General features: G+C 41.4%; 1 pseudogene; it reads left to right on the top strand.

Moving 5' to 3' along the window:
• Positions 1-1,570: 1,570 nt before the first annotated feature.
• LOC106005296 lies at positions 1,571-3,473 on the top strand (annotated as a pseudogene).
• Positions 3,474-12,820: the final 9,347 nt, after the last annotated feature.

The raw sequence follows: 12,820 nt of genomic DNA, 5'->3' as shown, positions 1-12,820 counted from the left end.
AAAGTCTCCTATATGCAGTTTTGAAAGTCATAGTTTCATAAGAGATGGTGAGAAATTGAGTGACCTTTTTCTTTCATCAATTTTAAATGTATTTCTAAACAACATGCTTTTTCTTTCAGCAATTTTAAATTTATTTCTAAACAACATGCTCATGCTCACACATCTCCCCTGCCTACATTTAGATATTATTTCTAGAGCTGATGATCTCACTCCCTTACACTTCACTGCTCTTTCACACTGCACTACCACACTTCCACTGCCCCTCCCCACATCCCACCAGTATGATGATATTATCATTTCCAATCAGAACAATATTCAGAGTTGATATTATTGTGACTGTATTTTGTTTACAGCTATGCCATATCATGGCTTATGGTTATGTTTTCTTTTCTATGCTTTTTCATTTTAAACGTAGAGCTGTTGTCTTATCTTTGTGTTTTCATATTTTCCTAAGTCCCTATTACTCCTCCACTCCCAGACTCTCTACCTCTTCAACTGACTAACTCTTAAATTGTCTGCCGGTTGTGTGGTCTCACCTGCCACCCACTGACAGCTGCTGCCATCTTGCTCCCATTCTGGCTGGTGATCCTCTGGGCCTGCCCCAAGGCTGTCACTCTGGGGTCTCCCTTCACACTTGTCCAGGGCCTTGTGTTTGTTTCTCTCTTGGGTTGCATCTTTTGCACCCAGCATCCAGCTTTTGAAGAAGGAAGTTAGGGCGAGTGTGAGATAGTGTGAGAGCTTGGTTCACAGTGAGGTATCCCTTGATAGAGGATTGTGTAATGATGTGTGAAGTGGCCTAGTTGCTCCTTCTCTTTCCTCAGTTGCCACAGGTGAATCAAAGATTGGCAGCTTGGAGATGTGCATCTCTCCCTTGCCCTTCTGTCCTGTGGTGTGTCTGCCCACGGTCACTCAACTTGACCTCATCTGAGGCTCCTTGTTGACAGGTGAAGTTTAAGCAGTGTCAAAAGCCCACCTCTACCTGCCAGTTTGGTTGATCCAAATAGTCAATAATTTGTCTCTTAGTTTCAAACAAATTATATATATATACTTATATTTAATTTAGATATATTTTTTCAAGAGATGAGTGCTGCTTGGACCAGGGAAAGCTAAAGGGTCTGTTCTGTAGCAACAATGACAAATTACCAACTCAATCCAATTTGCTCCTTCTTTAAATTGGGCTATAAAATAATCCAAGAATTTCCCAGGTCTCAGTAGGGGGAGAAGGAGCACCAAGAAAAATAATAAACATCAGCACACCCCAGAGACACCTCTAACAGTGAAAACTTTCCATTTGCATTCCAGCTCCAGTCTTCAGGTATCTATAATTTCTTGTTTTCTGCAGGTGATTTCGGAGACGCTGCCTCTCAGAGATCTTGGCACAAACGGTTTCTAAAATCACAACACAAAAATAGCCTCTTGATCATTTCTCTGGTGGTAGTGGGCTTCCAGCAGACTTAGCTCCTCCCCCCATCCTCCACACTTATTTCATGCATGAGCCTGCTTCAAACTCTGGGCATAAAGGAAGTGACCAACTTCAGAAAAGTGGCCTCAAGCTGTCAGTTTTCCCACTTCCCCTATTCTTGTCCCATTCTAATGATCTTATCTTCTTGTCATTTTAGGAGAAACTTTCAGGGCAGAACTAGGACAAGTGCTGAGAAGATGAGTGCCAAGGTGGATTTGGAAACAAACTTAGCCGAATGTGTCTTAAATGCAGGAAAAATCATGCTTGGGAATTAGCAAAGGAAAGAAATGAAACCTCAACAGCAAAAGAGACAGAATAAAATCATCATGAATGCAATATGCGCTCTGCTTAATGTTGGTGGTGGAGTGGTTCAGGCTGAGATTGAGAACAAAAACTATAATTATGGGGGCACCTGGGTGGCTCAGTGGGTTAAAACCTCTGCCTTCAGCTCAGGTCGTGATCCCAGGGTCCTGGGTACGAGTCCTGCATCACGCTCTCTGCTCAGTGGGGAACCTGCTTCCTCCTCTCTCTCTCTGCCTGCCTCTCTGCCTACTTGTGATCTCTGTCTGTCAAATAAATAAATACAATCTTTAAAAAAAACTACAATTATGAAATTCATGGAGTAGGACTGAAAATGCCTTCCATTTTTAAAGGCTCTTTAGATGAGATGCAGCAAGGAGACCTCTTTCTGGCTTTTGTGAAGTCATAGAATGCTGAGGCCTCTGGTGTATGACCGGCAACCTTGTCCTCCACTTTGTATCATAGATACAGAACGTCAGCTGATGTCATGAGTTCTCAGGAAGCACTGGCATTCCTCGAAGGGAGAACTCAAGACTTTTGTGAATACTCATGATTCCAAATTGTTAAGTCCACAGAAAGTTCAGGTTGGTGTACAAAATGATGGTAACACAAGGGCCTCAGCTGCTGCTTTATTTGCTAGAACTCACCTTCAGTTCTTAGAAAAGCTCAACTTTATGAAGTCCCTCCATGTTGAATTTACATTGTTCTCAACAGACATGTCCCAGTGCTTTAATGAGAATCTCCCCAGTTGTGTTTCTGCACTTGCAAATACTGAAGGAGGGTATATATTTTTTGGTGTGCATGATGAGACTAAGTCATTGGATGTGAAAAGGAGGAAATAGATCTTGTCGCCTTGAGTAATTCTATTGGTTACTGTATTAGGAAGCTACCTGTCCATCACTTCTGCACACAGAGGCATGAGATAAAAATACTCTGTCAAATTCCTTGAAGTGCATGATCAAGGGGCCCTCCATGGATATGCCTGTGCAGTCAAGGTGGAATGATTTTGCTGTGCAGTGTTTGCCAAAGTGCCAAGCTCCTGGCAGGTGAAGGACAATTGTGTGAAACAGCTGGTAACAAAGGAATGGATAGTTTGGATTATGGAAGCTGACCCAGGTCAGGGAGCAGAATCCACAATGATTGCAATGTTCGCAGGGGCAGGGACGAGAGATGGGGAGGCAGGAAGGGGGGTATTATTTTAGAATCTAGGGAAAGAGAAGCACTCTCTGAATTGCAGATGCCTGATTTGTTCTTTCCAGTATATACAGTTGGTAGGTCACTGCCCTTCGTTCCTTCTGCCCATCTTGAATACATGGCTTTCAACAAAAAGTTGTTGCCCTGGGCTAGTAGACCAACTAGAGGTTGGTGCATGGGGCTGTATGAAAATTTTTATTTTCATATCTTTTCTTGTGTTCATATTCAGGTTTCTTCCTTTCCTTTCTGAATATGAATTCATTTAATTATGTAGGAAATTCCTTTTTGCGTGCGCATATGTGTCCTCTTTAACTTACTGCCACTTTCCCCAGCCTTTCCCTTCTTATTCCCCCGATTAAACATTCTCCGTTTCTCAGTGTCCCACTTCCATTCTGAACTCAAATATGACCAGTCTGTGGCTGGCCCCCTCCTTTCTGGCTTTTCCTTTTCAGAGCTAACATGTGATGCTAGCTGCGGCCAGAGTAAGTGTAAAAGTGTAACCAGAGTAGTGGTGTAAACCAGAGTATACATCAGAGTAAGTGTTGGTGATGTGTGTTCCTCTTGGAAAACGAAAGCCCAAGATGAAATTAGACAAAATAAATAAATGGGAACTTCCTCAGAAGTCCAGAAAAACTAAGTCCATTTCAGAGTCTTCTCAGAAATCTGTATCTATTGACCTTTATACCTCCTATCTTTATATTTTAAAATATAAATGTTCTCAAAATATGGGGCAACTGGGTGGCTCAGTGGGTCGAGCCTCTGCCTTCGGCTCAGGTCATGATCTCAGGGTCCTGGGATCAAGCCCCGCATCAGGCTCTCTGCTCAGCAGGGAGCCTGCTTCTCCCCCTCTCTCTCTGCCTGCCTCTCTGCCTACTTGTGATCTCTGTCTGTCAAATAAATAAGTAAAATCTTTTTAAAAAAGAATATATAAAGAACTTACACAATTTTTTAAAAGGACAAACCACCCAGGAGACAAATGAACAATAGTTAGAAAGGTATATTGCTCAGAAAAGGAAACACATATGTCCAATAAAATTATGAATAGTTGTTCAATCCATCAACAGTGAGCGAAATGCACATCAAAACCACAAGTAGATAGCATCTTACACTGTTTAATTGAAATATCAGATGTTGGAGAAGTTGTGAGCAACATAATCTTCTGTACATTGCTGCTATGAAATCAATGGGGTTACTCCCTTTGGAAAACAAATTTGGCACTACCTTGTTTAGTTGATCATTTGCATACTCTGACAGTAATTCTTTCTAGTTTCTAGAAACTAGAAACTAGTTTCAAGAGCAAAATGTGTACATGTGCATCAGTTGATGTATATAATATATATATGTATACATGTATAGATATATGTATATATAATATATAATTGGAGAGATCCCTATGACTGCTTATAGATTATTATTTGTAATTGCCCCAAACAGGAAACAACCAAATTATCTGTTGTTACAATAATAAATATAGTATATTCACATAGTGAAATATTATTCAGTGGTGAAAAATGTATGTACTACAAATACATGAAAGCACAAGGCTGAATCTGAGTGATATGTAAGTACATCTCGTCACAACCTTACTCATAGATTTACCCAATTCTTTTATTGATTATATAGTATTTCATAGTATTCCTAAACATGGATGTTATTAATTTTAGTTACCTTCATTGTGAAATATATACATATATGTATTTTAAAGATTTTATTTATTTATTTGACACACAGAAAGAAAAATCACAAATAGGCAGAGAGACAGGCAGAGAGAGAGGAAGAAGCAGGTTCCCTGCTGTGCAGAGAGCCTGACATGGGACTTGATCCCAGGACCCCGAGATCACAACCCGAGCCGAAGGCAGAGGTCCAACCCACTGAGCCAAGTGCCCTCATTGTAAAATATATTATACATACAGAAAGTACATAGAACAAAACTATAACTTAATAAATAACTAATCAGTGAGGAGCACTTGGTTGGCTCAGTTGGGGGAGCGTGTGACTCTTGATCTCAAGGTTGTGAGTTTGAGCCCCACATTGGGTGTAGAGGTTGCTTAAATAAATAAAACTTTAAAAAATAATTCTTACGCAGTGTAACTACTACCTAGGTTAAAAAAAAAAAATAGAACTTTGCAAACACTCCTGCTACCACTTTTTTAACCAGTCCTTTGTTTGATGGAGTTTTATATATTTTATATATTATATATATAATTTTTTCTATTTTGATATTGTTTTTTCAAAATTTTAGAAGATTTTGTTTATTTATTTGAGAGAGACAGAGAGAGAGAGAGAGAGCATGAGGGGGGTAGGGCCAGGGGGAGAAGTAGACTCCCCACTGAGCAAGGAGCTCAGTGTGGAACTGGATCAGTCAACCTACAGAGCCATCCATCTGCCCCATAATTTTTTCTATTTTAAATAATGCTACAATATACATTTTTCTAAAAATGTCTTGAGGTGTTCCTCAAAGATAAATTCCAAGTAGTAACAATTGGTTGTAAATTCAGGTGAACATTGCCAAATTGTAATTCAAAACATATACCAGAATACACTTTCCCCAAATGGTATTATCATGACATTTCTCTTCTAGAAAGAGGTTAGAATCATTTTGTTCTACTGAAAAGAGGACAAGTTGAGATTATTTTGATGGCAACTACATGAAATTGATAAATGATTTGGGGGAAGAACTGTCATTTTACAAGAGTGAATTTTCTTATAGTTAAACATGGGATGTTTGGCCACTTATTAAAGTCTTCTTTTACTATATTTTATCAAACTTAAGAAAATAATATTGCACTATTATTTTATTTACCACTAAAAAAGAAAACATTACCAATTAAATTAGAAGATGTATCTTGATTTCAGAGATGTTAGAGTACATTTATAATTAGCAGAATATGATACATCGCTCAATTGTTTCAAAATTTTATCCGTGTTGTTACCATATATGTTAAATTTTATTCCTAGAATGGTAAGTCAGTCAGAGAAAGATAAATACTATGTCACACCTGTGTGGAACTTAAGAAAAAAAAAAAAACAAAGAAAGAGGCAAATCCAAAAGATTCTTAACTGTAGAGAACAAACTGGTGGTTACCAGAGGGGAGATGGAGGGTGGGGGGAATGGGTGAAACAGGTGAGAGGGATTAAGAGTACATTTGTCATAATGAGCACCTAATATAGAGTTGTTGGATCACTCCATTGTACACCTGAAACTAATATAACACTGTGCATTAACTACACTAGAATTAAAAATTTTTTCAATTGATTACTAGACCCAGATCTCTTTTGTTGTTGTTGTTGTTGTTGTTTTTTAGGTTTTATTTATTTATTTGACAGAGAGAGACACAGTAAGAGAGGGAACACAAGCAGGGGGAGTGGAAGAGGGAGAAGCAGGCTTCCTGAGGAGCAGAGAGCCTGGTGCGGGGCTCGGTCTCAGGACTCTGGGATCATGACCTGAGCTAAAGGCAGACCCTTATTGACTGAGCCACCCAGGTGCCCCTAGACAGATGTTTGTATGATAGTGATTTCTTTTTTCTTTTTTAAAAAAAGATTTTGTTTATTTATTTGACAGAGAGAGATCACAAATAGGCAGAGAAGCAGGCACAGAAAGAGAAAGAAGCAGGCTCCCTGCTGAGCAGAGAGCCCCATGACCTGAGTTGAAGGCAGAGGCTTTAATCCACTGAGCCACCCAGGTGCCCCTGAAAGAATTCTTAACAATTGAAGCAGAAAAATCCAATTGTTGGGGCGCCTGGGATCGAGCCCTGCGTCGGGCTCTCTACTCCTCAGGGAGCCTGCTTCCTCCTCTCTCTCTCTCTCTGCCTGTCTCTCTGCCTACTTGTGATCTCTCTCAGTCAAATAAATAAATAAAATCTAAAAAAATAAAATAAAAAAAATAAAGGAAGAAAAATCCAATTGTCCGTGTGAATTATCATTCTGGCTTCTGCTTTGTCTGGAGCAATATTCAAAGCAAAAAGACAATGAATATACTGTATTTTTGTTTCATTCAGTTGCTTTTTAGTCAAACTGACAACCTCTACCTTTTTTTTTTTAATTTAATTTATTTATTTGACAGAGAGAAATCACAAGTAGATGGAGAGGCAGGCAGAGAGAGAGAGAGAGAGAGAAGCAGGCTCCCTGCTGAGCAGAGAGCCCGATGCGGGACTCGATCCCAGGACCCTGAGATCATGACCTGAGCCGAAGGCAGCGGCTTAACCCACTGAGCCACCCAGGCGCCCCCAACCTCTACCTTTTAACTGAGTATTTAAATTAACTTTTTTAAACTTTTAAAAACATCTTATTTTCAAATACTTTAAGATTTATAAAAAGTTGCAAAGAAGCACAGAGTAGTACAGAAGAATCCCCTATATCCTTCACCTACTTTATATGCTATTTTCTTTTTAAAGAATTTATTTATTTGACAGAGAGAGATCACAAGTAGGCAGAGAGGCAGGCAGAGAGAGAGGAAGGGAAGCAGGCTCCCCGCTGAGCAGAGAGCCCGATGCGGAACTCGATCCCAGGACTCTGGGATCGTGACCCGAGCCGAAGGCAGTGGCTTAACCCACTGATCCACCCAGGCGCCCCTATATGCTATTTTTAAAAAAGATTTAATCGACAGAGAGAGACAGTGAGAGAGGGAACACAAGCAAGGGGAGTGGGAGACAGAGAAGCAGGCTTCCCGCTGAGCAGGGAGCCCAATGCAGGGCTCGATCCTAGGACCCTGGGATCATGACCTGAGCTGAGGGCAAATGCTTCATAACTGAACCACCCAGGTGCCCCTATTTTCTAGGCTATTTTAAATATGATTATTATTATGTTTGAGGTTTAATCTACCCTACTGCTGTCTTTTTCCATTTTCTCATCTATTCTTTATTCCCTTTTCCCTGTTTTTCTGCATCCTTTTTAGAGAACAAACTTATTTTCCATTTTTAATTTTTTAATCTTTTTAAAAAAGTTCCAGTGTAGTTAACACAGTGTTTCATTAGTTGGAGCTGTACCATATAGTGATTCAACACTTTCAAACAGCACCTGGTGCTCATCTCAGCAGGTGCACTCCTTAATCCCCATCACTTATTCCACCCATCCCCCACCCACTACCTCTCTGATAACCATCAGTTCTCTACAGTTAGGAGTCTGTTTCTTGCTTTGTCTCTTTCTCTTTTTTCTTCTTTTGCTTTTTTAATTTCTTAAGTAACAAATCAAGCTCGTGAAAATTGGATGGAAACACTCGGCGAACTTGGTCCAGCGGCAGGGGCCTTAAGGTCCGGAGTGGTTGCTGTCCCAACCCCATGAGAAAGTGCTCGAAAAGCCGGGCCCATGCCAAGCCCGAATCATCTCAGACCAACGGACACCTGTGGCTTCTACTCAGCCCCCTGGGGAGCCCACCCCAGTGCCGGCAGATCGGGTCTTTCATGCCCCCAGACCCCAACCCTAGTTTGGGTTTTCAGGCTTCCATCACCAGAGCCCTAGCCCCAAAGTGCTCAAGCTGGAGACCTCTGAGCCACACCCCAGAACTCTGCCTGCCACCCAGGAAAACCACGCCGTTTGGAGCTGTGCAAAACCCTCAGAGTGGGAGAAAACTTCAAGCCACCCTGAAACCACTCACACTTTCAGAGGCTCCTGGACACAAACTCGAAGGTTGACACTCAGCCTGACCCCCACCCTCAACTCAGACTTCCTGGGAGCTCACCTCAGTGCCAGGAGATCGGGCCTGTCATGGCCCTAGGCCCTCACCCTTGCCCTCAACACATAAAAAAGTGCTTAACACCCCTCAACATTAGGGAAATACAAATCAAAACCATAATGAGACCAACTCACACCAGTCAGAATGGCTAAAATGAACAAGTCAGGAAATGACAGGTGTTGGCAAGGATAGGGAGAAAGTGGAGCCCTTTTACACTGTTGGTGGGAAGGCAAACTGGTGAAGTCACTGGAAAACAGTGTGGAGGTTTCTCAAGAAGTTGAAAATAGAGCTACCCTACAAACCCTGCAACTGCACTACTGGGTATTTACCCAAAGATTCACATGGAGTGATCTGAAGGGTCACCTGCACCCCAATGTCTATAGCAGCCATGCCCATAAGAGCCAGAGTACGCAAAGAGCCCAGACATCCATCAACAGATGAGTGGATCTGTATGGATAAATATACCACTGAATAGTATGCAACCCTCAAAAATGAAATCTTGCCACTTGCAATGGCATGGGTGGAACGAGAGGGTATTATGCTAAACAAAATAAGTCAATCAGAGAAGGGCAATTATCATATGATCTCACTGATAAGTGGAATTTAAGAAATAAGACAGGATCATAGGGGAAGAAAGGAAAAAAGGAAGCAAGATGAAACCGGAGAGGGAGTCAAAGTAAAAGAGACAATCTCAGGAAACAAACTGAGGGTTTCTGAAGGAGAGGAGGGTGGGGGAGTGGGGTGACTGGTGATGGGCATGGGGAGGGGATGTGCCGTGGTGAGCACTGTGTGCCTTGTAAAATAGAAGGATCTCAAGCCGGTACCCCTGAAACAAATAACACATTATATGATCATTATAAAAAAGTGAAAGAAAAACATCTAGAATAAAATGTAAACTTAGTAAAAATAAATAAATAAATAATCTCACCGATAGAAAGAAAACAAACAAACAAAAAGACAAGCAAATAGGCAAGCAAGCAAACAAGCTACCAAGTGACCTGGAGTCACCACACTCCAATTTCAAGCCAGATTACAAAGCTGTTGCCATCAAAACAGTATGGGACTGGCATAAAAGCAGACTCACAGGCCAACGGAACACAGCAGAAAGCTCGGAAACTGATAATCATAGTACTTTTGGCAAAGTTTATTCATTTGTATATTAAAGGTATATTTCAACTTAGCTCTGATAGAATTATTAACTCTGAATGGGAATTAATAATATTGATGTCCTGTTCCAATGTTCGCTTCCAATAAATGCATTTTTTAAACATGCTGTCTTACACCCAGCAGAAAACTAGCAGAAGATTTGAATAGAGACTCTACCAAGAAAGATCAATGGATTGCAAGTAACTACATGTATACACCCATGTGTCAAAACTTAACAAATTGTACACTTCAAATATGAATATGTGGGGTTTATCTTATGTCAGCTATCCCTCAATAAAGCCATAAAAAAATGCTGTTTTAGATAAATATGTATTATAAAAGAGGGATCATTTAGAATCCACACTTTCAGGAAAAATTAAATTCACTTTAATAAACCTACCACAAAAAGGAAAAACAGATAGCCATCATCACAACTGAGAACATCACAAAAGAAGACAATCAGACACAATCTGGAGTCTGATCGAAGAATAGAATACTACTTAAGTAGTTCTGGCCCCAATGTTCAACTTGTTGAAAGCTGTAGATTCAGCTACTCAATTACGAAAACACAGTCATCAGAGAAAAGTCCTAACAAAGAGTATGAAGACGTCGCCAATGAAGTCCACAGTGCATATATTCCGACAGGAAAAATATTTTCCCAACAAATAAACTGTAAGACAGGAAGGAAGGAAGGGGAGAAAGAAGAGAAAGAAAGATGAAGAAAAATAAAGGAAAAGAAAGAAAGAAAGAAAGATTGATTCAGAAACTAACCCACACATATATGGTGTTAACTTATGACACAGCAGCAGAACATACACAATGGAGAAAGACTGTCTCTTCTGTGAATAATACTCGGGAAACTGGACACTAAATGCAGAAGAATGTGACTGGTCTCTTTCTTATACCACACACACAAATTATGACTTGAACATAAGAACCGAATCCACAAACCTCCAAGAAGAAAACACAGGTAGTAAGTTTCTGAATCCTGGTTTGGTGAAGAGTCTTTTACCTTTGTTACAAAAATAAACAAGTGCAAGGACATCAAACTGAAATTTCTGCATGACAAAAGAAACCATCAAACCCTTAAAAGATAACCTCCCCATTATTGATGTCCTGTTCCAATGTTTGCTTTCAATAAATGTATTTTTGCATTTATTTAGAAATGAGAAAAAATATCTGCACAGCCTATGTGTGAGAAGAGGGTAATATCCAAAATACACAAAACACTCCTTCAAATCCAAGCAAAAACTGAATAAAAACTGGGGGGAATATGTGAATAGACACTTTCCAAAGATGGCATACAAGTGGCCAACAGACACAAGTGGCCAAACAGAGAAAGTTGTTCAACATCACTAATTGTCGTCAGGGAAACAGAAGTCAAACTGTCATCAGCTATCGCCTCACAACTGTGGGAACGGCAATCATCCCAGAGACAGACACCCGGTGGGTGTGTGGACAAGGGGACAAGGGGACCCCGTACGCTGTTGGGGGAATGGAAATGGGAGCAGCTGCCGTGACAAACGCTGCGGAGGCTCCATGAAAAATTAATGCAACTACCACATGACCCAGTAATTGTTTCTTTGGCAAACACAAAAACACTCCCTCCAAAAGACAGCTGCACTCCCATGTTCACGGTGGCATTGTTCACAATAACTGGACATGGAAACATCGACCTTGGGAGCCTTATGCTAAGTGACTCAGATACAGAAAGACACACACCAGAAGCTCTCAGGGACACTCCACATGGAAAAAAATCCTGAACGCATAGATAATGAGAACACATGGGTTGTTGCCAGATTCGGGGATGGTGGGAGGAAACGGGTGAAGATAGTCAAAGGTGCCGTGTTTGAGTGCTAAAATTCACAAATCATGGAATGTTCTGCGCAGTATGGAGACAAAAGCTAACCCTGCAGGATGGGGTATAGGCGCCCCTGCTATTTGAAAGTACAGTGTTCCTAGCAGCAGAAGAGGTGTAAATGGAAAAAGGAATGACCATTTATTTCTACAGAAAAGTGAGTGAGCATGCTCAGACACCAAAAGTTCCTTCTCTTTGGCTCTTCTTAGGTCTCAGGACACAACATCCCAATGGATGCCCAAAATAAATGGAGATAAAGCACAGCAGATGCTCACAGACACAATTCAAAGCCCCTGGTGGCTGAACTCAGAGAGCAGTGCCCAGGTAGGAGTTGGTTGGGGTGCACACCGCCTCTGTAGTGGCCTCTGTAGTGGAGCCTGATGCCCGCTCTTTGACTTTTTTCATAAGAGAGAAATCCTCTCCAGGTTTCTTCCTGCTACCGGAGTGGCATAATAATGTAGATCTTTCAAAAAAGCCAAGTGTGTTGCCATGAATTTTGAGAAAAGTGGGGAAGACTTGTACTTGAAAGTTGTTGAGGGAGTAGAAGTTCAGAGTTCTCCCAGACACAAGCATCAGCAGGTCCACTGTGAAGGACACCTTCCTCAGCAGGTGGAACACGGACTACCTCCTTCCCCCAGAAACCTCCTCCTTCATCTCACTTGGCACAGGGAGAAAGAGCATGAAATTACCTCAATTCCTCCTTTCTCCCATTCCCAATATCAAAGCCATTGGCAAACCCTGTGAGCTCCATCTAGAATAGGTACCTAGAATAGCACTAACCCCTCCTTCCAAGGCCACCTCTCTGGTCCACACTGGAGCCCATCTCTTGCCTGAGTTCCTAGAAAAGCTTCATCATTGACCTCCCTTCCCCATCCTCAACCTTGTGTCATCTGTTCTCAACACTGTTGACAAGATGACCCAGTGAGACAGGGTCCCATGGGGCCACAGCACTGTAATGGCTTTTGTCACCCTATGGTCACCTTCCTGAGGTCATGTCCTAAGCTGTCTCCTGTGGCCACAGGGCTTGTTGCTCCTGGACATACCTGGTATGTTCCTGCCCCAGGGCCTTTGCATGTGCTTTCCCTTCCATTTAGAAGACTCTTCACGTGATATCACTCACCTTCTTCTGAACTTGACTCAAGAATCACTGTCCTAGTGAAGACCCACCTGGCCCTTTAATGAACAGCAA

Source organism: Mustela putorius, unplaced genomic scaffold (genome assembly GCF_011764305.1).
Source record: "Mustela putorius furo isolate JIRA1106 unplaced genomic scaffold, ASM1176430v1.1 tig00003962_pilon_pilon_pilon, whole genome shotgun sequence".
Classification (NCBI taxonomy): domain Eukaryota; kingdom Metazoa; phylum Chordata; class Mammalia; order Carnivora; family Mustelidae; genus Mustela; species Mustela putorius.
This window is presented reverse-complemented; position numbering and strand designations above follow the sequence as displayed.